The sequence below is a fragment of the Canis aureus genome, chromosome 3 (genome assembly GCF_053574225.1).
Source record: "Canis aureus isolate CA01 chromosome 3, VMU_Caureus_v.1.0, whole genome shotgun sequence".
NCBI lineage: Eukaryota > Metazoa > Chordata > Mammalia > Carnivora > Canidae > Canis > Canis aureus.
The window spans coordinates 41,773,957-41,800,531 of NC_135613.1; the positions used below are offsets into that span (position 1 = coordinate 41,773,957).

Here is a 26,575-nt window from a genome sequence, read left to right on the forward strand (position 1 = left end):
CTCCCTAGTTTAAGTAGTGATTTGTTGTTTTCATGCTAATACAAATTCTTGTATTAATAGGAGCATGGCCTCGGTTTCTTCATCCGCCTGGGAAAAAATTACTTGTTTGATGGTAAACAAAGAACAGAAGAATTGATTCACTGTCCTCATTTTAAAAAAAGATGGTATGAAGCAATAGTGGAATAATTTTAATTGTAACCCTCTAACACTTGCGATCAGTAAGATCATTTGTGTTCTGTTTTTAGGAAATGGAGTATTAAAGAGGACATAGTGCATTAGAAATGCAAAACATGACCGCATGTTCTCAGGATTTTGTCAGTGTTACATGAAAGAGCACTTGTACTGGGATGCTCAGCTCTGAGGGTATTCTCTGTTCAGTGTGTATTTACAGAGATGTATGAATATTTGATTAATGAGTCATGGTCTCTGGAGAAATTTAATAACTGTGTTGCTGTACAAAGCCAGGCCCTTAACTGTTAACACAGCTGCCAATAGTGTCATTGACACTGCAACCCTTTCTGAATCTAATATATTCTGTGGAGTAAATTCCTTGGTCAAAAAGAGATCTGTAAGAGACATTATTCAGTTATCTGTTTTGAACTTTACTCAATTTGCAGGCTCTGATTTGTAAAGATTTTTCCAATGAAAACAAGCAGTGATATGGAAACTTAAAAATGACCTTTTTTAAAATGATTACTTTTCCCAGAAATTAGTTGAAAAATCATTGATAAATAAAAAGCAGTTGATTATCCTCTTCAAGATTATCTGTTAGGAATTCAGTAATCATTTTTGTCTTGCTTATCATAGAAGAAATATCCGCAAAAGTAGAAATATGGAATATGTTTGTGATTTAGATATAGATCTCACATCTATTTGAATGCTATGAACGAAATTCATTATTAAACATAATTTAATGCTTTTTCAGGAATTACTGAAGGCTAATTTATCCCTTCTTTGTCTATTTTTTGTTGTTGTTTTTAATGTCTATGGAGAAATCAATTCTAACTTTCAAAGTTAGGTAGGTATTTTAGTAATGTTAACTCATTTAACTGCTTGAGTAACAGGGAGAAATGTCAAAAAAAGATAAATTTAGTGCAGGAGCTTTTGCTGGAAGCTGTAACTGCAGGTTAGAATTATCCATGCTATGCAGAATTTCCTGCAACACTTCTCCTTGGGGCCACAATGCATTACAGCAGACGTATAATGAAGCTGCTATAAAATCTCTGGTAATTAAGGGGGATTTGACAGTAATTGCAACAGTGAATCAACTTAATTATTACCTGCTTCAAAGAGAGCTAACCTGATGTTATAATCTAACCTTTTCTACTTTTAAAATGGGAGATTAAACAAGTATATGTAACATTTAAGAATTAAATCTGTTGAGATAGAATTATATTAATATACTTCTAATATACATTTTATGCACATGTACACATCAACTTCTCAAGACAAACTAGCATTAGGCTCTCTGTGATCCATTAAAGTTATTTGGTATGCTCTGGAAATTGAACTAAACCCACATCTCTGATTCAAGTCAGCTTCTCCTCAAGCCACAGACCTTGACTGTGGTTTACCTGACTTCCACAATATAAAAGAAGGATACTTCCTTAATATTAGCATGTAAAGAAGAGACACTAAAACAATTATTTACATTTAGATAAAGTCTTAGGATCTTAAATCCCATCAAAAGCTACAAACAAGCTGTTAAGATGAAGGTTTAGAATCATCTGAGAGCTCTTGTATAACTTGGAATATCCAACCCTGGATACAAAGAACAAGACACCCAAGTTTCAACAGAGTTCTATGGTAATGCTTCTTATAAACTATATCCTCCCATTTCCCATTGCTTGCTATCTTCCTTCTCTCACAGAAGTAGGAGTAGAGAAAGACAAAAGTAGTCACTGTAGTTTTGATATGAGTTCATGTCATAAACCATCTATAATCAGGTACCTACAACATTTAATACTAGTTTCCATATTTATAGTTTGGCCTCTGGCATGTTCCCCTCTCTCTTCTGCTTTTAAGTGTATTCATTGGCCTTAACTTTATGAATAGCCATATTAACTTCTGTAATTATAGAAATATCGGAGTGTAGTTTTATCTTGGAATGTGAATCTTTCTGTATGGTTTTGTGTTTGCCGTATGTAGAGACCCAATAAACTGGTCATTTCACAGGGGATGATTGGTTAGGCAGTTTTGGGATGGGACAATCTCATCCTCTACCAATGTTTGCCACACTGAAAGTATGCTCCTATGAATGTGAACCAGGATTGGTTCTCCATCTAAGGCAGCAGGACCCCTGGGCAGACTTTGATCATTGATCTTTATAAGATTTATACGATTTGTTGCAAATTCAGCCTGAATTCCCTGAAGAAAGACTGAGATCACACACTATATATACCTTGTTTTCTAATGTTGCTTCATACCACTAACCAAATTCTCTCTCAATATAGGAGACAAATAAGTATGATCAATAATTGAACAATGATTAGGAAATTAAGCAATTTGAGTTTTAATTTCAATCTGATCACTGACCTGGAGCAATCTGTCTAGAACCTCTCTGTTTTATTCCTCTATCAGACTGAATTACAACTATTCCACAGGGATCCCCTAAGACCCAATTTACTTGTTTGTTAGAAAACTTTCACCAAAGCAGAAGCTCACCAAAAATAGTGGCCTTTTGTAAAGGTAGTTAGAACAACTTCCAAAAGTACCTATTTTCTGATCAGGGATTCTCCTATTCTGTGTGAGTCATGCTTGTCTTTGGTTCATGCTCATAATTTTTAATTTACCAGGGATCAGTTATCTATGTAGGGTTTCTCCCTCTGATTTTTGTCTTTTAGATGGCTCAAATTAAAGGGCATGAAATTCAAACCATGTGACACGTGATAAACAATGTAGCAAAACCACAGAACAAAGTTGGAGCTGTTGGCCAGAGTAATAATGTTTTACTTACACAACTTTTCTGTGCACTTGAGGTAGAAAGGTGAAAAAAACAAGCAAGGTTTCTGCTCTCATGGAGCTCACATTTAATTGTAACTTATACTTACTGAGTGCTTACTATTCTAGGCATTTTATATGCATTATCTCATTTTATGCCATAAACAGAAATCTGTGCCTTATAGGGGAGAAACTTGAGATTCAGAGATTAATCAAATTGCCTAAGGCTACCCAGCTGGTAAATGATTCATTCAGGATTCCACCCCACATCTATTTGATTCCATATATGGTTGAAACCACTAAATTTTGGAATTGTCTGTGGAATTAATGAACCATATTGTTCCTTTCCTAGATATTTATAAATGAAAACTGACTTTACCATACCAAATATTTACCATATTTTACTAGACTAATGCAACAAGGTAGCAAGCCTTAAGTTTTACTTTTGCTTGTTTTTCAGATAGACTTGTAGTCAAATTCTGCTTCTGACTAAACCCAGAATTTAGTAAGTTTTCATGCATACCCTCTGAAATACAGCAGAATTTTCAGGGGATCCCTGGGTGGTTCAGCTGGTTTAGCACCTGCCTTCGGCCCAGGGCATGATCCTGGAGTCCTGGGGTCGAGTCCCATGTCGGGCTCCTTGAATGGAGCCTGCTTCTCCTTCTGCCTGTGTCTCTGCATCTCTGTGTGTGTGTCTCTCATGAAAAAAATAAATAAATAAAAATGTTAAAAACAAACAAACAAACCCAATACCCAGAATTTTCAGTGTCAGCATTTTCCATGTCAGAAATAAGAACCAGGGAATTTTGAAGGTATTCTGTTCCATGTTAAAGCTAGTACCCTCTCTCAGTTCCTATCAGATCTTTTCCATAAGCAAAACATGTACTGATTTCTTATGAACTTTATGAAGAATGGGTATCCATTTAGAGACCTGCATGGTAAAGACAAATTGTCATACTTCTTTGTTCTTATATAATGATGGAGTAAAAAAAATTAGGATTATGCTTTCTGAGAGAAAGTTAATTATACAATCACCTCAATTATTCAGGGGTAGAATATTAGATTAAGGATATATTCATTCCTGCCTTGGGCAATAGAGAAAGACTTTTTAGTTGACACTAACGTGATCACAATAAGGGATTAAAAGTGAGGTAGCATTACCTGAAAAATGGCATACATCTTTGAAAACTGGCAAAGTTTAAGGGATCTTAAAGAATATTTAGTCTATTATCTCCTTTTTAGAGATGAGGAAACTGAGGCCCAGAAAGAAAAAATTACTTGCCCAAGTTACGCACCTATATATGACAGAGCTATGACTGGAATCCAGTTTCTTTTTGCTGAGAGAAAATTTATTTTAAAGAGCTACTGTTTGGCAACTATATTATAAATTGCAGAACATCTATTGATGTATTTTTAAAAGTCTACTCGTATTTAAAGTAAATTGCATCATTCCACTGACTTTCAAGACTAGAATCCTGAAAAGGTATGGAGTTCTTGTTACCAGAACTGCTTTTCCTTTGGTGTCCAATTTAAGCATTGATATAGCCTCCGGATATTGAATGAAGTTATAAAGAGAGAAAACCCAAAACTAATAGCAGAGGGAATCAGTCTGAGCTCCTTTTTAAAAAGAATTCTACCCCTGCTCCATTAATATTTTGACTTTTTTATTGTTATTGGGTCACTTCTGCAAGAGGCATAGGAAAATAGGGGTTGGTGTAACTTCAAAAGGAGGGTAGGATAGGAGAAAAAAAGAACAGATTTTTATTATAAAATCTCTGTTTTGGTTATCTCTTGCCATGTGACATATTGCCTGAAAATCCTCTTGGCTTAACCTAATAAGGATTTGTTATTTCTGAGGATTCTGTGGGCTAACTGAGCTCAGCTATGAGGTTCTTCTGTTCCACATGGTGAAGCTGCAGTCACTCGGGCAGCTGCTTTCAGCTGGGAGTTTGCCCAGGTCTGGAACACCCAGGATGGTCTCTTCTTTTCCAAGACCACTCTCTAAGTAACCACTCAACATCTGGTAGTCTAACCTGAATTTTTTACAGCATGGCAGCTGACTCCTAAGAGTACAAAAACAGTAGCTTCCAGACCTCCTCAAGGGCTTGGCCTGGGATCTTGCACGGCATCACATCTGCTAAATGCTATTGAACCACTCATGAAACCTAGGTTCGCGGTCAAGGAAACATACTGCACTTACTGATGGAAGAAATGGCAAAGAATTTTGTGGCCATCTTTAATTCACTACAATCTTAATCTTTTAGAATCTCAATTTTTGTTTATCACCCAATCTTATATCTTAACTTTCTTACCACTTTAATATCTACATCAAATATTCAACAAAGCCAGTATTTCCTTAGCCTATGCAATAACCTGTATCTTTCCTCAGCTTCCCATAAAAAGCAGTTCACAGAGCTGCATGCCTCAGGAGAATACTAGCATTATGACTTTGTAAACTCCTAGATTTCAGAGATTACAAAAAGATCCCTAATTATCCTCATTAGAACTGAGGTGGGTTTTTCCAGCCCCTTTCTACTTTTCAGGGGTATAAAAACAAGGCCTCAAGTCCTAAGAAATTTATATTTTGGAATAAAAAGAAATATGAACATGTGAGAGTGAGCCAGAGAGAGAATTTTGGCTGGGCAGTTAGATGTGTAATTTGGTTCAGCAAGAAGACCCAATCCATTTTCCCGTTGGCTGCTTAATTCTAATTTCTCTAATAGAGTCTGAATTTAGAGAATCATCTTCTCTGACCAGGTACTCCTCTGCCAGAACAACAGAAAGTGCCAAACTGCTTCGGCAATGATGGCCAATCTGACATGGAGACATTGTAAAAATAGGAATGAGGGATCGGCTTTGATTTCCCTAAACTTTATTTTTTAAATACTTACAAAGACACTATACACAGGCACTCAGGTCTGCTTTTCTGCTAAAAATGCAGTGATTGCAGAGCCAGCAGGGCCCTCCTACTAAAGCATTTAGACAATGGTGGGAATGGGCGTTATGGAGTGGATTACACTGTAAAGACAGCAATGTGATTTCAAATCCCCTTTTCCCTGAAGGCACCAGCAGAATCACCAAGAGGCAGCCTATTCCCCCTCAAATGAGATACAGCAGTTTATCATGTCAGACTACGCCACGGAGGGTTAAGGCTATAGGGCTTCTGGCTGTCAGGAGCAGGATTTCATCTTGGGGCCCCTCAGGCCATATGGAGGAAGCCTAAAAAAGTTCATTCTGCTTTTTCCATTGTCCAGAATCTTGTTTCCTTTCTCCACACTGGTGTCCTCTTGACCAACTTTACAGTTCAAATTCAAATCATGTATACGAAATAAACATTCTAAGATTTTCCTCTTATCTGTTAAGAGGAGCTTCCCAATTGTATCCACATAAATTTAGAAAAAAAATAAAGGGATGGATTTTTATTTTAATTTATAAATTTTCATATACTTCCACAAACTTAGAGAACTATTCTTTAACATTCAGAATAATTCCGTTAAAAGAATTTGATATTATTTCCACCTAATAAGAGACATAATCGATGGAAGCAAGATCATGAGAGAAAAATATACATATGTAATTCTTTTATGTAGCTACAATATTAAGATTCTGTTCACAGCTCCTATTAGAGTTCATCACTACCTATCTCAGATTTTGCACACAGTAATTGTTTCATTGTAAAAATCTTTTGTGTCTATTTTCTGAATTGCTATGTTGTCTATAAATATTTAGTGATAATTCATGATTGGGTTGTATTTACCCCTGTAGTTATGTATTACAAATGAAACGACAGCATCTGCCGAAATTAAAAGTGGCCACATTTTCACTGGAGCTTAATTAAATGCCAAAATTTATCTACATTAACAACAAAGTAGTGAAATTTATTGATCAATTCACATGATATAAGTTGACAAATGGCTTAAGCAATTTCCATAATTTTCTACACGTGTTAAAATTTGTAATGAAAAAGAACACTATATTAACATTAAATGAGAAATGAAAGGGAGGTTTTGTACTGGGGCCAGTGCCCTGGAGCAGTGTACTTTGTTTTCCGGGCCCTGTCCAGGCTTGCTGTTTGAGCTGTGTACAGATGGGTCTCTGACAGTCCTACAGCTGTTCTCCTAATTGTCCATTAAGTGTTCTATTGATTCTCTGATTCAAAGTACATGTCTTTCAGCTCAAGCTATCGTGTGAAGTGGCAGACACATTCCTTGTAGAATGACAGAGCTGCTTGAAACCTAAAAATGTGGTCTGCCAGTTTCAATTGAGGATCCTGCTTTCAAAGGAGAAGGCTTGGTTAAAGGCGCTTTGTAATAGCTGGTTAGGTTTTATTTTCTAAACTTTTAGCATCAATCAATTAAAGCAGCAACAGCATGAAGAGTTTTAATTCCTGGTTAAGCATGTACAGATTGCACCTGGCTGATTCACGGCAGAGCAAGGGGATCAGTACTGCTAATAGAAGATCAGCCTTGTTTAGCTGTATGCAGATTTTCCCCCTGTGCACCTGACATGCGCAGAGTCATTTTCATTTGACTTGCAAGTTCACTTTTAGCATTTTTTAAAAAATTGAGATCATCTGCAATTCCAGATTATGCCAGTCAGAAGCCTGTTTAAAATCATCTCTCTTTAATCTGGAAAGTGAAAGATAAGATGCATATCTGTTGCGAGGACCATAAATCTTCAGAGAAACAAATAACCATAGATAAAACTGTAAAAGTTATTTAGCTCTCCACTGGAAGAGGTTTATTAATCTAAAATTTCCAGTCCACTGTGTCATGATTTGGTTAGCACTCTGTATCTCATTTTGTGCAATTGTACCTTAAGCCAAGTGCTGATCGCTTCAGAGTTTGAACTTTATCAGTTGTATAGTTCAGTTGTAAGGAATAAAATGAAAGCTGCTATCCAAAAGAAAAAAAAAAGGTCTAAAACTATGGTTTAGGTCACTCCAAATAGTATTGGCTTTCTTGTCTTAATGAGATGACACATCCCAATGTTTTTACCATTAGGTTTAGCTCTTGGTATTTGTAATATAATATTTTAATAGTCTTATTATGTAGTAAACCTTCAGCTATAAGTGAAATGAACAAATAACGTTTGTAGCCTCCTGTGTATCAGTTTAGTTAGGAGCTACCCCAATGGCCCTAATCACAGTTGAGGTGTGCTTTTAGTTATTAAATAAGTATTGAAATTCATCTATATTTTCAAAGGGAAATAAAGCATACACATGTGAATGTGTTTAATGTATTAAATATACATATTTAAGTGTGTAAAAATGAAAAATATGGATTAAGGAAAGCACTTTTAAGTGAAGGATGAATTAAAAACTGCTCTGTTTCCCACAATTAGCTGTTCGTTCTTTTCTTTTATGTCTCCTTTGTATTTCTCACAATAGTCCCTTTTGAAGAGCACTCTCTTTTCCTCTCATTATTGTTGGGTAAAGGAGCATGGCCATTAAACTAGTGTTCCTTTTGTCAGAAGCAAGTGATTTGTATCATGATGCTCTGTCTGAAGTATGACTCTCTCTACTCTGACCCTCCCAGTCTATAAGCCTCCATGGTGTAGCGTCCTAAGTAGGGAGTTGCCTGCCGTTAAGAGCTGCTGAAACAGGAAGACAGAACTGGTGTACTTCTAATTTTCTTCTAATGTAACAGTTTGGGGATTTGGAAGCATTAGGAACATAATATATTTGTTTTTAAAATTGTTTTGAAGTTATATAAAATACATGAGTGAATGAAACATATGGTATTACTATCATAATATGTGGTACCAGCTAATTTGAAGTTAGGGATTTATATTTTTTCAGAATACGGAGGCTTCAACCAAAATGTCCTCTTACTAAAGGATGATAAATCCTTCCTATCTGCTTTTTCTTGGGAAACAAGTGAAAAATCTATTTCTAACATAGTAATATAGTATATATTGATACCTGCAAAACATTATGTGAATCTACTTAGACGCCAGCACTTTCAATTACACTGTTAGCCAGTTTTTTAAAAAGATTTTTAGAAGCTTTCAACTGTAGACTTTTGTCTTGTTGAATGAACTTCAGCTACACTAAATTTTAAGTAAATTTGTGATGACTGAGCAATATACATTGGCTGAGCTAGAATCCAATAACCCACAGGACAAATTAATTTTCAACAAAAAGGGCAGAAACCTCAAGTGCCATGAGTATATGGAGTCTCATTCTATCTCTCTGGAGCCATTTTTGCAAATCACTACAGCTATTCATAATCTAAATCAGTCTCCTTTAGCAGCAGAAAGATCTTTTTTCATGACAAAACAGAAGATGACATTCATTAGTGCCTAACTTGCATAAGCTACCTTAAATTTATTGGTGCTCTTCTACTTATCTGAGTAAGGATTCCTTTGTCTACAGCTATAGGAAAATTCCAGTTGTACTACTTAAAAATATAAATTGTCACTTTTATCAGAACTTTTGGCAGTTTACTTTATTTTGGAAGTAAAACTGGTGGTTAAGGTTTTAAGACTTCCAATGGGCGTTGTTTCAATCATATTTAATAGATGCCTTGGATCGTAATAGGATTATGTATAAGCTTCTCTGCTGCAGAAAAACCCCACATTTCCATCCATGTCCTGCTAGGGAGGTTTGTGGGGAAACCAACCTCTGTGGTGGTAGATACAGTTAAATGTATCCTATTTCCTGCCAACTGTGGACAGACTTAAAACCATCCAGCCTGTTTGCTCATCATAATAAAGGGCTATGTGTGATTTTCTTAAAAGGGGCAAAATGCTTATATCATTTTGAAATGTTCCATAAGCCATTTTAAGCCTCTCCACCTAAAAAAGAGCCCAGTGAGTGAGAAACCTAGTCTTACGTTAAAAATCTTCTGATTAGAACTCTTCTTTTGTTGGTCAAATGTTGTTTTCAGTTTATAAGAACCTGTCTCGGATCCGTCTGAAAAAACTAAGTGGTTGCTATGTCATCAGGGGTGTGATTTTTGCTTTTTTGTTCCCTCCTACCATCACTCATGCTGGTTAAAAAGAAATAAAAACTGAATATACATAAATTTTGCAGTGATGGTTTTTGTTAGTTTCTTTTTGTTTTGTTTTTTTCCCTGACACTCAGATGCTTTTGGCCTGGTGTGACAGGAGAATTACCCAGCAAGAGCTATTTTGGCAGGGCAAAATGGCACTGTGATACATGCATCTATGTAGAGCAGGAGGAGAATGTGGATGTGACCTTGACTGAACCTGACTTGGCTATGGGTTGATAGCCAGATCTTGAAAGAATCTTTCTCTAAACCTTTCTGTGTCTGCATAGCATCTCCAATGCCTGAATTCACATTTTTATCTGTTACTAGTTATCATTTATCATAGGTGACAATATTGAGGCAAGCCTTGGATATGACCTGGAACGAAGGGAGCACTGAAAATAGTACCACAGTGGTGTGGCCTATGAAGGGGAAGAAGTCTTGTACTCTGATAACAACAAAAATAAATAGTTATTTTCACTCTGGGAATTGTGGGGAAATCTGGGATTTAAGGTAGAGGAAGAGAGAAAGCTACGGATACTTTCTAATTATATATATATTTGCATGGGGATTTTAGAGTATTGATCAGCCATACTCTCCGATGTAACTAGGCTTGACAAAGACTGCCAAATTGTCAAAATACCAAGTTAGTGGGTCAACATGTAGAATGCAAGTTATAAGTGACTACCCACAATTACATCAAGTACAAAGATTATTATACATTTCTCATTACCTCCAAAAATGTAGATACAATAAATCAATGTGGGCAGACCTGAGTTTGGCCACTAGATCTAAATAAACAAGGCAGATGCCAGGACATGATTACCTGAGGAATAAATTTACCTGGTGAGGTCTGAGAAGTTTAAATCACAACTGACACATGGAGATTTTTATCAACCAATATCAGCTGCCCAAAGCCTTGTAGATTACTCACTAGGTAATGCTCCCTTTAAAAGGTAGAGCTGATTTTAAAAATTATATTAAACAGTCAAAATTTCTTTTCCCCCAGATTTATTCAAAGATATCCCTGAAAAGCAGGGTCTGATCCTTGCTAATGCTTTATTCAGGTTTGGTCTCCATCTGACTGGTTCCAGAATATAGTCTATCCCATTTTCATGAAGAGCAGCTATTTACTCTCCAAACTATAGACATTAGTTTACAAATCTGAGCTGCTGAGGATGCTGTCATCTTGTGAAGATGTGGACACAATAAACTATCCCTCCCCTCAGCACTAAAAAACAAAATAACATGTCTCCTGAACAGGAAAGAGGTACTACTAATAGCTTGGCAATAGAACACACACTATAATTATTTTTTCAGGAGATGAACTGCCACACTGAACCTGTATAAAAGATATTTGTCCAGGGCAAAAAATTTAGTCTACGTCCACAAAACATAGTTGTTCTGGTAAAGCTGACTTGACATTCCTTGACATGAATGCATTTGCACGCCTGATGTCAATTACTATGATCTAACCAACTGAGCTAACTAGGCTAGTCATGGTTATTAATTAAGCACCCATAAATTCTACATAGAGATGAGCTTTTAAAGTCTATCAGTGCCTTTTTCCTGACTTGGAACAAAAAGCTCTACAGTAGATTAAGTCAAGGGGTAGGATCAGAAATAGAGCTACAGTGTAATAGGTTAGAAGTAACATTCTAGGGGTTTTTCTTTGCCATGTAGTCAAAGTTTCCATAAAATGTCTCTCTTCTGTTTTTCCTATTTCCCCAGGCAGGGAATGCTCCAGAACTACTGCTTGGTTCAAATGCCAACTTCACCACTCTCTTGCTGTGTGACCTTGTGCAAGTTACTGTGCCTCAGTTTCTTTCTTCTTCCTCTTCTTTTTTTTTTTTTTAGATTTGTTTATTTATTCATGAGAGGCACAGAGAAAGGCAGAGACATAGGCAGAGGGAGAAGTAGGCTCCATGCAGGGAGCCCGACGTGGGACTCGATCCTGGGACCCCAGGATCACGCCCTGAACTGAAGTCAGATGCTCAACCACGTCCCCTCAGTTTCCTTCTTTAGGGAATAATAGTAATCCCTATCACAGAGACTTGCTGTGAGTATCAAATGAATCAATACTATTGGTGTCTGCCTACTTCTCGTGTCCATGTTGTTAAATGCAGTGATCAATTCTTAGTTTTCTTTTTATTTGATCAGCACAATTCAGCACAGTTTATCACCTTCTTTTCCTGAAACACTCTTCTCTTGGCTTGCAAGATTCTTTGCTGTCCTGGCTTTTCTCCCTCTTCACTGCTCCTAAGTTCTCATCTTTCTACATTGTCCTCCTAAAGTTCTCATCTCTCTAATCCATAAATGCTGGAATGCCCTAGAGCTTAGTCCTTAGTCTTTTTCTCTTCTCTTCGGTGTTTTTAGACTTCTTCATGAAACCCTCCAGGTTCATAACTTCATAAATATCTATATGGTAGCTACTCCTCAATTTATAACTCCAACCTGAATCTCAACCCTCCTTAACTGTTTACACCTCTAGTTGGTTATCTATCAGAGGTGTAAACCCCTGATCTCTCCTTCCCACACCCGCCCCCCAAAGTTGCCTCTTCCACTGTTTTCTGTCTCAATAAATGGCAATTCTATCCATTGAGTTGCTCAGGCCAAAAACCTTGAAGTCATCCCTGACTCCTCTCTCTCTCTTTTTCTCTCATTTTGTATCAATTTCATTAACAAATCTATATTAAATATATATTTTGAAACCAATCTCTCAACACCCTACTGATATCGTCCCCTTCCAAGCCTGTCATTTCCCACTTGGATTATTGGAACATACTTGTACTTCAGTCCATGCCCTCCTGCAGTCTTACTCTCAACATACCAGAGTGATCTGTTAATAATCTGTCACAACCCTCAAATGGTTGATCCCAGGACCCTGGGATCGTGACCTGAGCTGAAGGCAGACATTTAACCGACTAAGCTATCCAGGTACCACAGCAGCATGCTTTGTACACCCTTAGTAAATGTTTGTTGAGTAAGATGAGGGGTTCAGTTTCTGAATTCGGAAATCTCCCCTTCAGAATGCCAAGATTAGAAAACCAAGGTTCTTCAGGACCAGGTCCGTGATTAAAGCTTTAGGGATGCCTGGGTGGCTCAGGGGTTGAGGGTCTGACTTTGGGTCAGGGCATGATCCTGGGGTCCCGGGATTGAGTCCCACATCGGGCTCCCTGCATGGAGCCTGCTTCTCCCTCTGCCTATGTCTCTGCTTCTTTCTCTCTCTGTCTCTCATGAATAAATAAATAAATTCTTTAAAAAAAAGCTTTTCAGAACAAAAGCAACAAGGATAGAAATTTATAGGTTAAAACTTACCCTTCTTCCATTCTAAATCTTTGTTCTTGGTCCTGGGTCTTTTTAATTTAACTTAATATTATGATAGGCAATTTTAAAAGTTTAACTTTGTTTTTCACCATAGAACTTGGTGTTCAGGGATCCCTGGGTGGCGCAGCGGTTTGGCGCCTGCCTTTGGCCCAGGGCGCGATCCTGGATACCCGGGATCAAATCCCACGTCGGGCTCCCGGTGCATGGAGCCTGCTTCTCCCTCTGCCTATGTCTCTGCCTCTCTCTCTCTCTCTCTGTGTGTGACTATCATAAATAAATAAAAATTAAAAAAAAAAAAGAACTTGGTGTTCATGTGTACTATAAACAAAATTCAATATCATGGCAAGTGATAGATATGTCCATGAAGACAATCTTTGTCAGATTGGTTCAACAAATACAGAGGTCTAATATGTGCCAGTGTGCTAAGTGTTAGGAATTTGTAGATGAATATTACTTGGTACTGCCTTTGAGGAGCCCAACAATGGAGAACACAGACATGTAAATAATTGCATTTTAGTACAACCTAGTAAATGCTGTAATGCAACCATGTACAAAGCTAGAGATGTAGCAAATAGGAAGGAATGATTAACCTTGGGAGATTGTGTGAGATGGGGAAGAGGTTAAATAAAGGAAGGCTCATAAAAGGTTATGCACAAGCAAAGATTTTCTGTATGAAAAAGAATAAATAGGAGTTACTTTGGTAAGTAAGATGGGGGCTGGAAAGGGTGAGGCATTTCAGATGGAAGGAGCAATATATGCAAAGACAGAGAAATGTATAACAGTATTGTGCATGCAGAAAATGACAAATAGTGTGGCATTTTTGAAGCACAAAGTGTGTGTGCGTATGTGTGCAAAGTCATAGAACATGAGGCTGCAGGGCTTTACATCCAACATTAAGAGCTGGTACTATATGTGGTCAGTGGGGAGGTATTCAAAACAGAAGCGCGGCTCTAAAGCCTACTCTTGCCTACTCTATTGGGGAGTATATCGAAGAAGATAAGAGTAGAGGTAAGGTGTTTACTTAGGTGGCTGTTAAAAAGTCTGGGGGAGGATAATGATGGCCTGAACCAAGGCTGCATTCCTGGAGATGTGGAAGAAGAGAGGCACTTGGAGATATTCTTAAGACATATAAAACTCATTTGATTGATTGCATTTAGGGGGCACGAGGTAGGCAAATACCAATTTGCTTCGTAAAGGTACATTTCCTGTTCCCAGATTCTAAATGAGCTGGAGACTCCTCATTTGCTGAGAAGGCATTCTGAGAACAGTAGCTATGGTAGGACTCTCTACCCCACAGGCCCATGGTAGAGTAGGGTCCCTTTGGGTTTCACTTCCAGAACTGAATGGTTTCTAAGGCAAAAATCTCCAACCTGCTCTCTAAGAGTTAGAGGGAGTCTCAGAGGTCATTTAGTCCAAGCTTCTACCTAATACCTTGAACCATTTCTATATGGAAGTTCTCACACAGAAGATCATCCAGCCTCAGCCTAAAATCTACTTCCAATCTTGGGATTTGCCACTCCTGAAACCAGCTCCTTTCTACCTCTGAACAGCTCTATAGAAAGCTTTACTCTTCACTGAGCCAAAATCGGCCTTCCATTCTTTGGTTCTGGTGATAGCCTTTATAAGGGCCATACAACTCTTTTTTCAAGAAGTCTTCTCAGGAATTAAAGATGACATTTGGATTCCCCCAAGTCTCCTCAATTCCAGCTGCCCTTATGGGGCTTGGTGTCGGCAACCCTTATCACCTCAGTCATGCTGCTATGGACAAGCATAAAATATCAATGCTCCTCTTAGGAAGCAATGCCAACAACCGAACATAATACTGCACGTGTGGTTTGGCCACAAATGCCCAGTGGTTTGAACATGTGTTTTCATCATTATAGCCCGAGGTTCTTAGTTTTTGTAGCAGCCAAATCACTGGCACCTGCTGAGTTTCTGGTCACCAAAACCATCCAAACTAAATCTTTCTTATCCTGTCACATCTTCCTCGGTCAGTCCTGTCCACTTCAGTTGATTTTATTTTTTTTTAAGATTTTATTTACTTATTTGAGAGAGAGAGAGAGAGAGCGTGCACACACACACAGTGTGGAGAGGGGCAGAGGGAAAAGGAGAAGGAGATTCCCCACTGAATAGTGAGCTCAACTCGGGGCTCAATCCCAGGACCTTGGGATCATGACCTGAGGAGAAGGCAGACGCTTAACTGACTGAGCCACCTAGGCGTCCCTCCACTTCAGCTAATTTTGAGAATCTATGTGCAGGAATTTATATATATATATATTTATAAATATATATATTTATAAATATATATATTAAATATATATTTATATATATAAATTTATATATATATAAATATTTATATATAAATATATATATATTTTAGTAATAAAGAGACAATACAATTTTTAAAAGATTTTTTATTTATTCATTCATGATAGAGAGAGAGAGAGATAGGGGCAGAGACACAGGCAGAGGGATAAGCAGGCTCCATGCCGGGAGCCGGACGCAGGACTTGATCCCAGGACTCCAGGATCATGCCTTGGGCCAAAGGCAGGCGCTAAACCGCTGAGCCACCCAGGGATCTCCAGGAATTTATATATATTCCTGTTAAATTTCAACTTCTTGGGTTTGCAGTCCCAGAGTTGGTCTGTGATGAAAGTCAACCAATCTAAGACTCAAAATGATATTAACCATGCTCTTAGTTTTGTGTCATCTGCAAATTTTATTTCCTTGAGGTTTGCCTCTAATTGCATCCCCTCTACACCTTTATCTTTTATCTTTCTTGTCTTGTTCTTTTCCTAAGCCTAGAGGAGCTTAGAAACCTTGATTGTTCTGTTGAAGCAGCTGATATGGCCCCACACTCTACTGCCCCTTAACCTCTGCTATTGTTGCCACCGCCCTCTTGTCATCCCTGGTGCAGGGGCTGACTGGGATATCTTTGGGGTTTGCCACTCCTCTGCCCATGGCTCACTCCCACACTGTTGCTGATTTTGTTGTCATTCATTTTGCTTCCAGTCATCTTAGTACTTCCTGTGCTCCCACAGGCCCTGCACTCAGATGGGGAAGCCCTCTGCCTCTAAGCATTGTAATTCTTTAATTATACACCAGAGAGGAAGGCTTACCTTCTGTGTGTGTGTGTGTGTGTGTGTGTGTGTGTAAATACCCCCGTGCTGCAGATCCTATTTCTCTCACCCTATCTTTAGGTTTTTATAGGCTCTCTAACTCTCCACAGGATTTCTTCAAGGCTGGGACAAAAGATAATATAAGTTGTAAGCAGCAGTCATGAGCTCTATCAAGGGCTTGGCGTATAGTCAGTACTCAGTACCCAGACTGTAATATCCCAAATCTCTACTTCCTACCAGCCTTCCACCAGTGTCCCTGGCTTGAACTAGTGACCTTCCACTAGCTACCCAAGGTGAATCCACTCCACCTTCCATTCTCTCCTTTTAGAGCACTGCCTGAGGCGTTGAAGAACACCCCCCGCCCTTGTCTAAGAGTCATTGTCCTAGAAGTAAAAATCACTTCTAGCTCTATGCTCTCTCTTTGTGGAGTGTCTGTCTCTCCACTCAGAGTTTACACAGGTGACTGTAATATGCTTGAATTTGGAGGCAGGTTCCAGAATGCTCACTATTCCCATCTATGATACTCACATCTCTTTACTGAATGTTGTGCCTCATGCAGCCTAAGAAACTCACATATGGAATTTTTTCTTTTCAGATCTGGCCCTAGTCACCCTAGCGGTTATGACTTAACCTCTCTTAGCATAGCTATAAAATGAGGAGAATAATACCTTTTCCTTCCTTAATGTTTTTTTTAAGGATCCAATGAAATACTATATGTAAAATCATTTCACAGTTTCTAACAAACTGTGTAAGTATTATTATTTACTGGAATCATCTATGGTCCAATTCGGCTGTAAGAGTCTAAATTAGGCTGCTGGAAAATATGTGACCAATGCAAGGAATAAAGTTAGTCCCTTGGGGGCTACAAGACTGTCACAGGGTCAGAATCGCCAAATTTTAGAGTAGGATGAGGCCTAAGAGATCATTTGGTCCAACCCCCTCATTTTGCTGATGAAAAACCAGACCAGAGAGGAGTTGGAGACTTGCCTTGAGATTTGCTTGGGTCAGAGGATCTGCGGAGAAGTAGCAATCCCAAAGCTGGAAAAGAAGAGAGGCTGGCCATCAATCTGAAAATCTGTCCTGCCTCTCCCTAGGTCAGGGACCTTTCTACCAGGTAGAAGTTTATTTTTTTAAGATTTTATTTATTTATTCATGAGAGACGCACACACAGAGAAGCAGAGACATAGGCAGAGGGAGAAGCAGGCTCCATGCAGAAGACCGATGTGGGACTCAATCCCAGATCCTGGGATCATGCCCTGAGCCAAAGGCAGATGCTCAACCACTGAGCCACCCAAGCATCCCCCAGGTGGATGATTTTTTAACCTTTTTCCTTACCTTTGAGAGCAAAGTCAGGCTTCCTTAGGCTCACAGGCTCCTTGAAGACTCACTTGTGTCCTTTTATCGAATGGGTTTCCCAAGCAAACAGAACCATGTTGTTGTTTGTTGCTCCGTTGCTCTGCTGTGCTGGGAATGAAGGCTCCACTCTTGATCAGCCAGGGAGTCCAGTGCCAAGCCTCTGATATATAGTGCGGGGACTGCAGGGCATCTGAGTTGTAACAAGAACAAGATGAGCTTGTAGCCTCGGGCTTGTAACCTGCTCCTCAACCCACACTTCAAAGAAAGTTATTACACAAGAGTTAGACTAAATCAAACCAAACTGCAATGTTTGCGCACTGTGGCCCATTTTCAGATCTCGTTGTATCTCACCCCAAGTCCTTCAGAAACCCAGTTGGGAGCAGAACAAAACGATCCAATGATAATTTAGTTGTAGGTCTTTAAAAATGAGCCCAACTGATTTATTTTGAAATTTCAGTTAAGCATGATGTCAAGAAAATCTCTCTGGCTATTTATCATCTTTTTTCCTCTTGCATAGTCTGAATAGGCAGGATAAAATTAGAAACTGGCTATTCACATGCTTCCAGTTTTTGTTGTAAGCTGATACCGTTACTAGAATATCAGAACGTTAAGATGTTTTGGTGGTAATTTTCTGCCCAAAGAACTATCTATCTATCTATCTATCTATCTATCTATCTATCTATCTATCATCAATCATTCATTCTTTCTTTCCTTTCTCTCTCTCTCTCTTTTGAGAGGGAGTTGGGAGAAGGAGAGGGAGAGAGAATCTTAAGCAAGTTCCACACCCAGTGTGGAGCCTGATGTGGGACTCGATCTCACATCCCTAAGATCATGACCTTAGACAAAATAAAAAGTTGGACACTTAACTGACTGAGCCACCCAGGTGCTCTCATGCCATTTGCTTTCTTTATTAGGAATGTTATACAGCTGCTATGGGAAGAGACATGATAGATGATGTAAAGTTATACAATTCACTTTGGTTAGACCTACTACTCTCACTTTTTCTAATCACCACAACCTAAAAGTACAAAATATTACATTTTTTCTTTTTTAGCTTTGAACAGTGGATACAAGATCCGTAAGGCTTCTGAATCGTCAAAGAAAATACACTTATATTCATTGTTCTCTAGTGTTGAGTATCTATTATAGGTTGGTTTCCAAAACTTCATATGGTAAATGTGGTAACTCTCATTTAATTTAGTAATTGAACAGTTGAAACCTGTCCTTCTTAGCCATTTGCCATACATTTACTGTGTGTACAGTGAAGCTTTTAGAAAATCCTCTAGTTCCAACCATGAATCATTACAATGTCTCAGAATCATGGAGGATTAGGGCTAAGAGAGAGTGTCAAGCTGTATGAAAAAGGAAACTGAGACCATAAAGCCAGGTGATTTACCCAAGGTCACACAGCCAGTTCCCCAGGGCCCTGGCTAAAATTCAGGTTGCTGTTCTTTCTGCTTACATTCCATATGAGGCACCTCACTTATGAGACTGAAATTCAAGATCAAAGCATCTTGCATAAGACAAATATGACCTGTTTGATCACAAACCCAAGGCCATTAAGTCAAACACAACAACAAAAGTAGTCAAAGCAAGTAACCAGCCCAGATGGGTGGAATGAGAGGCTGCAAAGCTCAGGGAAAGTTATGATCTGAGGCTGAAGGTAAGAGGGGAAGGGTATTCTTTTAGCTTCTGTGGACTGGACATCTCTACGGTTCAGGAATGGAATATTTCCATACTTCTACATGTTATTTGCATTCCATCCTTAGGTATCAGAATGAAACTTCAAGATACTTTGCTTTGTAAAAAAATAAAAGACTGAGATGCCACCCTGGTTATTCACTTTCCAGCCTATCCAGCATCCTGCCCCTTTCTGTGGAGGTGCTACCACCACGAATCTTCTGAGGCAGAAGGTTAATCGGTGCATCACTTAGTCTTAACTAACACCCTCTGCACCCTCACCCCAGAACACAAAGAGTATCACGCAGTTACTGCCCTGAGGGAGATGACAATATGTTCAGAGGTTTTTAGGGGATAATAGCATCTTGAGAATAATTGCAAATTTCCATGTATGTGGGAATATCTTTTTTTAAAGATTTATTTATTTATTTATTTATTTATTTATTTATTTATTTATTTAGAGGGTGCGAGCAAGGAGAGGGGCAGAGAGAGAGGGACAGAAATATCCAATTATCAGAAGGGTCCATGACTTAAAAGAGGTTAAGATTAATTAGTCTATTTTGAGAGACAAGACTCATTTACAGAATCAGCATGATGAGAACAGTGTATAAACACATTTATGGGATCAAGGTGGGTCAGCGTGACACAGCTTCCAAAATGAGGTGAGATTTTTAGGTAAGGATTGAAAGGTGGACGTTTGAATAAGTATAAGAGAGCAAGTGTGCCTGACTGGGGGAATACAGTGGATTGGAAACTAAAATGTATTTAATAGAACACCTATTATACATTAGGCACCTTATTACATATGATCTCATTTAATCTTCGCAAAAAGCCACGTTACAGGTGAAAACATATTCAGGGAAGCAGGGTAGCCTGTACATGAGAAGGAGATTAGCAAAGCCAGATTTAGAACCTAGGTCATTTGAACTCAAAACTTTTGCTCTTGTTTTTCACACTGACCTAACAGTAGCTGTAGCAGGAACAAAGTAAAGAAAAAGAAATGAGCATGGCAAATATAAATGAGAGAGGGATTATACTTGATTGAAATGAAGGCTTCCTGCTGAGGGACAGGGCTTATATGGTAACAGTAGAGCTAGATCCTATCAGGCTAGGATAATAACTAATCTTTATTAAGCATTTATTATGTGCCAGTCATAATGCTAAGCTCCTTTATCTCATTTAATCTTCAAAATAACCCTATGAGGAGATACTGTTATCATCCTCATTTTGCACTTAGTGAACCTGAAGTTATAAGTAATCTGTCTGGGTTCACACAGACTGTGGATGGCTGAATTGAAATGGGTTGAAATTCAAATCTAATCTGTTGGACACCAGAGTCTGCACTCTTGAAATATGCTTAGAGAATTAACATTTTAGGCATATTCAGTGTGCCAGATACTGTGCTGAGTTCTTTATAGGCATCCTATCATTCAATCTCACAGAAAACCTATGAAGGAGATATCATTATTATTTCCTCTGTTTCATAAATAATAAGTTACAGGTGGGGATCCCTGGGTGGCGCAGCGGTTTGGCGCCTGCCTTTGGCCCAGGGCGCGATCCTGGAGACCCGGGATCGAATCCCACGTCGGGCTCCCGGTGCATGGAGCCTGCTTCTCCCTCTGCCTGTGTCTCTGCCTCTCTCTCTCTCTCTCTCTCTCTCTCTCTCTCTCTGTGACTATCATAAATAAATAAAAATTAAAAAAAAAGTTACAGGTGGATTGAAGCTCAGGAAGGTTAACGAACTAGTCCAAGGTCACATAGTTTGGAAGGGATGGAATCTAACTCAGAACTGTTTGCCCAAAAGCAGAGGACTAAAGGACATTTCTTTAACTATTCCCTCTCCTCACGCTAACTTTCTTATCTTCTCCTTGGTTTTTCATGTCTTTCTGAGGGTCTTCTATTGCTTCAGATTGTCATATACATTGACTCAAATCACTATTAAAAGAAAGCCTGGGGTAAATATTTGTTGTAATATTGTAAATGGAGGTAATCGTGATTAAGACCTCATTTATTCATTAAACATTCATTGAGTTCTACTAAGAACTGTTCAGAAAAAAAAAAAAGAACTGTTCAGGATACTAGAAATATAAAGATACTAAAAACAAAGTACCTATCTTCAAGGTTTGCATAGTCTTATGAAGGGAGATAGACATGTAAGCCAATAATTGAAACGCAGTGTGATAACTGATGTTACAGAGGTAGGGATAGGGACAGAGTAATATCAGAACAGCGAGAAGGGGCACTCAACTCAGGATGGGGATGAAGGCATTGGAGGGAGTTATGGAGGATGCCCCATAAGTGACACTTAAATTAACTATTTTTAGCTCAATTTTCTTGCATGTTTTCTATATCCAATAAGCTGTTTATGACATTTTGAAGCTGTTAAAGATGGTCAAATACAATGTCACTTAATTGCATTTTCTTACATACACAGTCTTTCTCTCACGTTACTTTTACTTTTTCATTGCACAACTGCTTTCTTTAACTTAAAAAGTCAACACAAGGACACTGGTTTGTGAAAACATTTGCTGCTTGCAGGGCTTTTGTCTGCCATCAAATGGCTGCTCTTAGGGAAGGCTTTCAATGCTTCCTTATTTGACCAAAGTAGCAAGCCCAGCACTGAGTCAAGACTATGTATCTCTCATCACATGTGACTTTTAGACCAAGAGACATGTCCAAGGTCTTTCTGTCTGTATTATTTTTATATTAAAAAAATCCTTATTGCCATGTAATGTACATATAATAAATTCAACCTCAAGTATACAGCTTAATGAATTTTGACAAATGCATATAATTGTGTAATTACCACTATGGTCAAGATACAGATATTTCCCAAACCTGAAAAAGTTCCTTTGTGCTTTTTTGCAGTCACTGGATTAAGTCATAGTGAGGACCTACAGTAAGCAGTTGTTAAAGATATTCAGTGCTGGAGAGAGCAGGACCAATCTAAGAAACCAAGACTTACCAAGCACTTTCTAGATGCTATTCAAGCATTATTCTTTTGGAAGAGGAAACTGTGGCCCAGAGAATTTAATAACTTGTTTTTTAAGGTCACTGAGCCAGAAGATGTGGAGCAAGGATTCCACCCAAATTATGGTTCTCATAATACCTCTCACTCCTAATAGAGGGAAAATACAGAGAAATATGGGAAGCCAAACACAGAAGACTAGATACTATACTGTAATTCTATTTACATGAAATTCTGGAAAATGCAAATCTAGTGATTGGAAGCAGATCATTGGTTACCAGAGGCGGGGGAGAGGATTAACTATAGAGGGAGACAAGCGAATTTTTTCAGGTTATAGAAATATTCTATACACCTTGATTATAATGGTAATTATACAACTACATACATTTGCCAAAACTCATCAAAATGTAGAGTTAAAATTGAATTTTATTATATCCAAATTATACCTCAATAAAGCAAATTTAAAAAAAATACAAAAAGAAGAAATATAGAAAGATCTTGGAAATATCCCTTTAAGTCACAGCAACCACATTACCTTTAAAAATGTAACTTCTATCATATTGAGTAATAAAAGTATAGAAATATTTTTTTAGAAATATTTTTTACGTAACTCGATGCCAAAAATTTTAAAATCTGACAAAAATAAATGAGTGTTCACTATGATGTTGAAATCAAATCAGCAGGCTCTATTTTCTTGCACTTAAATGAACTATTCAATATACACATTTCTGAATCCCTTGCAAATATCTGGTGAATGGGGGTCTGATTAAGCATGATCCAAAAAGAGCTTGCAAGTAAGACTGTTTACTAACATTTCAATTTCTATGCCTCATTTATTAGACTTAGAATAAAAAGGTGAGAGGGCTGTTTGGGATTGTCTTTAACCTTGATGATATTTCCACTGAAGCAGCATAATGGCTCTTAATTGCTTAAGTGAAGAGAACATGTTGACGTGTCCTTCTTTGGGCTAAGAGCTTAGAGCCTAAACCATTATGCTAATTCAAGCATTATATACACCAAAGTATTTATGGGACTGACACAAGTGATGTTGCAGGTAAAGGGCTGTGAAATGGTCTGTAAACAGAGAGAATTGATTTGAGGCCCAAAAGCAGTGCTGTTAAAAGTCACAGCCATTGAACAGCCAACCCTACAATTTCTATCCAGATTGTCAAACTGGGTCAGACAGTGTCAGCCGGGCTGCCATTAGAGATCAGATGGGTGGTTTAATAATATGTAAACCAACCACATAAACAGGTAAATCTCATGGTAGAGGTCCATACCCGTCTGGGGTGTGTGTGTGTGTGTGTGTGTGTGTGTGTGTGTGTGTGAATTTTCATTAGGAAACTTCACCATGCCACATTTAATCAAATGTTAATGCACTGGTTTTTGGCAAAAGATAAACTTCCAAGAGGTATAAGTTAGATAAGAGAGCAACAATGCAATGCAATGCAATGTAAAGATATTTAGGGAGAATGCATCTACAATCAGACAAGAAGAAAGGACAATCAGATCTTTACACTTGACCTTCGAGGCTTTCAACACCATTTGTTTTTTATGTGTCTCTTCCTTTAATAGGATTGTACATTTTTTGAGCCAACCTCAAAATAATTATGTAAGGCTCCTTATCACCTGCATTGCTAGCATGCCTCACTTCGAACATTAGAAAATGTAATTGATTTCTTTAAAAATTAGGTTCTATATATACAGTCTCCAAAATGACATCTGGATGGCTTAGTTCCATCTATGATTTAAATCTGTGAAAATCAGTATTACTCAATTGTATAGTCTGATTTTATAAGATTATTATGGAAAATTTCCTTCCATTCCAAGTTAAAGGCAGAGGAAGAGATCATAGTTCCCTTCCTCTCCTTTCCCAAAGAGAACAAAATAAAAATCTGTAAACATATTAGGAGGAGTAGAAAATGATAATGAAGACTATGGACTTTGAGTTTCAATCACTACTCTGCCATTTACTGACTTTGGGCAAGTTATGCGATCTCTCTGGGCCTCAGTTTTGTCCTCTGTAAAATGGGGGCATTTGACCTGACAGGACTATAATGGGGAGGATTATGCAAAAAAATGCTCAGAAAAGTGGCCCAAAGTAAATATTCAAAATGGAACATATTACTGATACATATTTGGCCTTATAAACTTTTGATTTATGCCTGCTGTAATTTATAGCTAAGTAAAATTTTTTTCTTTCTTAGGGTTCACAGAAATTATTAACATTCTCGGGAGTTTATGAGGTATGTGTGTATGGTATTTAGGAAACAAAACAGCTCATTGTTCCCTCCTTTTTTCTCTAATGAAGGTTTTCTGCCATAGGATTAGGTTCTATCACAGGAGGACATCTCTCATTTGATTTCAATATTGGAGCTGCATAAGGTACTAGTCACCATGAATGGAATAACAGTGACATCCTGTGCTAATTGATATGGATCAGTTAAATTCTTCAGGCTCCTCTTTTGGACAACAACCTCGAGGATGCTTTTCCTCTTATTAGATTGGCATCTTATGTTAATTTGCTGCTGTTCCAAGCCAAGCTTTTAGTGTAGAGCTCTGCTTATATTGGCTAGTAGTTTTAATTAAAACATCTTTTTCCAAGTATACACCTGCTCAGGAAATTTTGGTGAATTTCAGAATCATGAATGATGGTATTTAAAATTGAGACAGCATGAAATCAAGACATGGTTTAACCATTATATGACTTTACTGTCCTATGAACTTTCTTTAGAATGTACATTAATTAAAAGATAAGATTTTGATTTAATTTTAATTACCTGATTAATTCTAGGAGTAAACTGTATTATGGTATTTTCTAAGGGTTTAACACGTGGGATCATATCAATGATTATACAGTTTATAGTTATAAAAAGTTTCTGTTTTAAAATTTCTCATACACTATAAATGAGTATTTTACAAAATATTTTTTTAGAAAATATTTTTTAAATGCACATATGACATTCCTTAATTGTAGATGAAGGAATTTTTCTAATTTCTGTCACATTTTTGAGCTAGAGGTTTCTTTCAGTCTTTGAACATACATATATTTGTTTCAGAGGTACTGTCATTAACTCTGGCTGAGGAGAAAATTCAGTAATAGGACCAGAGATGATCTCTAGAGAGGTTATTTTCTTTCAGTCCTTTTCATAGGCAGGGTAGTGCCCAATCATCCTGGACCAATAGGGATCTAGCTTATTTATAAAGGTAGCAGTAAGATTTCGTTGCCTTACATAGTAACCCAGAGATTCTATAATCCAGGCCCAGCAGTTCCTCAATGAAGTTTAAAACAAATCAGAATGGTCTCTCAAAACAGTGTTATAGATTATGCCCCTCCTGTCCTCTTAAGAGGCAAAGTCAAAGAGATGTACAAACAGCTTGAGCTGGTTCTCTGATTCCCTTAGGCCACAGAGAAAACCTTTAAGTCTATCAGGGATGACAAATAGATTTCAGCATGAGTGTCAATTCTGATAGATTAGTGGGAGTTGCCTGAAGCAGTGTTTGAGGACTTGAGGTTCTGTCCAGGATCAGCAGGAAATTGTGCCATGATCTATTAGCAATGCCTGCCGTGGTGAAGGGATGGAGGACAGGAGCAGGGGCCCCATTTTTGCTAGGATTTGTCATTCCAAACTTATGTTTGGAACTTATATTCTTCCCTGTTGCCTATTTCTCCTAGCTGAAGTTACTTTGAGGATAACAAACCAGTCCTTGGCTAGGTTAATACAAAGTAAATGTTTCTTCCACCTGTATGACATAATAAGATTTTCTTACAGATTTGGAAACATCCTGGGAACTCTTTTTTTTTCTTTAACAAATAAAGAGTAATAGTTTCTTTTGAGAGCCTGAAACTTTTACTTCACTGAACACATATATTGAGCACCTACTATGTACTAGCATGTGCCAGGCGCATATGGGAAGCCTTAATATGGGCTACATTGCTCATTCAAAATATCTTTATTAAGTTAAAACAAATGAAAATCCCCTGAAGTCCTTACAAATGTTTCATGCTTAATAAATATGAACTATTCTTCCTTTATGTTTTTTATATGCAAGATTTGGCTGAACATGTCTGAGCTCTTAACATCCCTTCACCCCTCTCACGAGAAGGAATATGGAAACACCTGACTAGGAGTTGAGAGATGTGCTCTCTTATCCTTGTTCCATCACTAACAGATAGTGGGACTTGGGCATGC

At 37.9% G+C, this 26,575-nt stretch overlaps 1 long non-coding RNA gene across 5 annotated transcripts in view; it reads right to left on the minus strand.

Moving 5' to 3' along the window:
* LOC144310720 (uncharacterized) overlaps positions 1–26,575 on the minus strand; it is a 62,565-nt gene that overhangs the window by 6,404 nt on the left and 29,586 nt on the right. For 4 of the 5 annotated variants that reach the window (XR_013376392.1, XR_013376389.1, XR_013376391.1 and 1 more), the window contains 2 exons: positions 17,714–17,924; positions 15,687–17,416 (listed from right to left, as the gene is read on the minus strand). This is a non-coding gene — a long non-coding RNA (uncharacterized LOC144310720). Of the gene's footprint in view, positions 1–15,686; positions 17,417–17,713; positions 17,925–26,575 lie in introns of those variants that run through there. The other variant, XR_013376390.1, reaches the window with a different exon arrangement.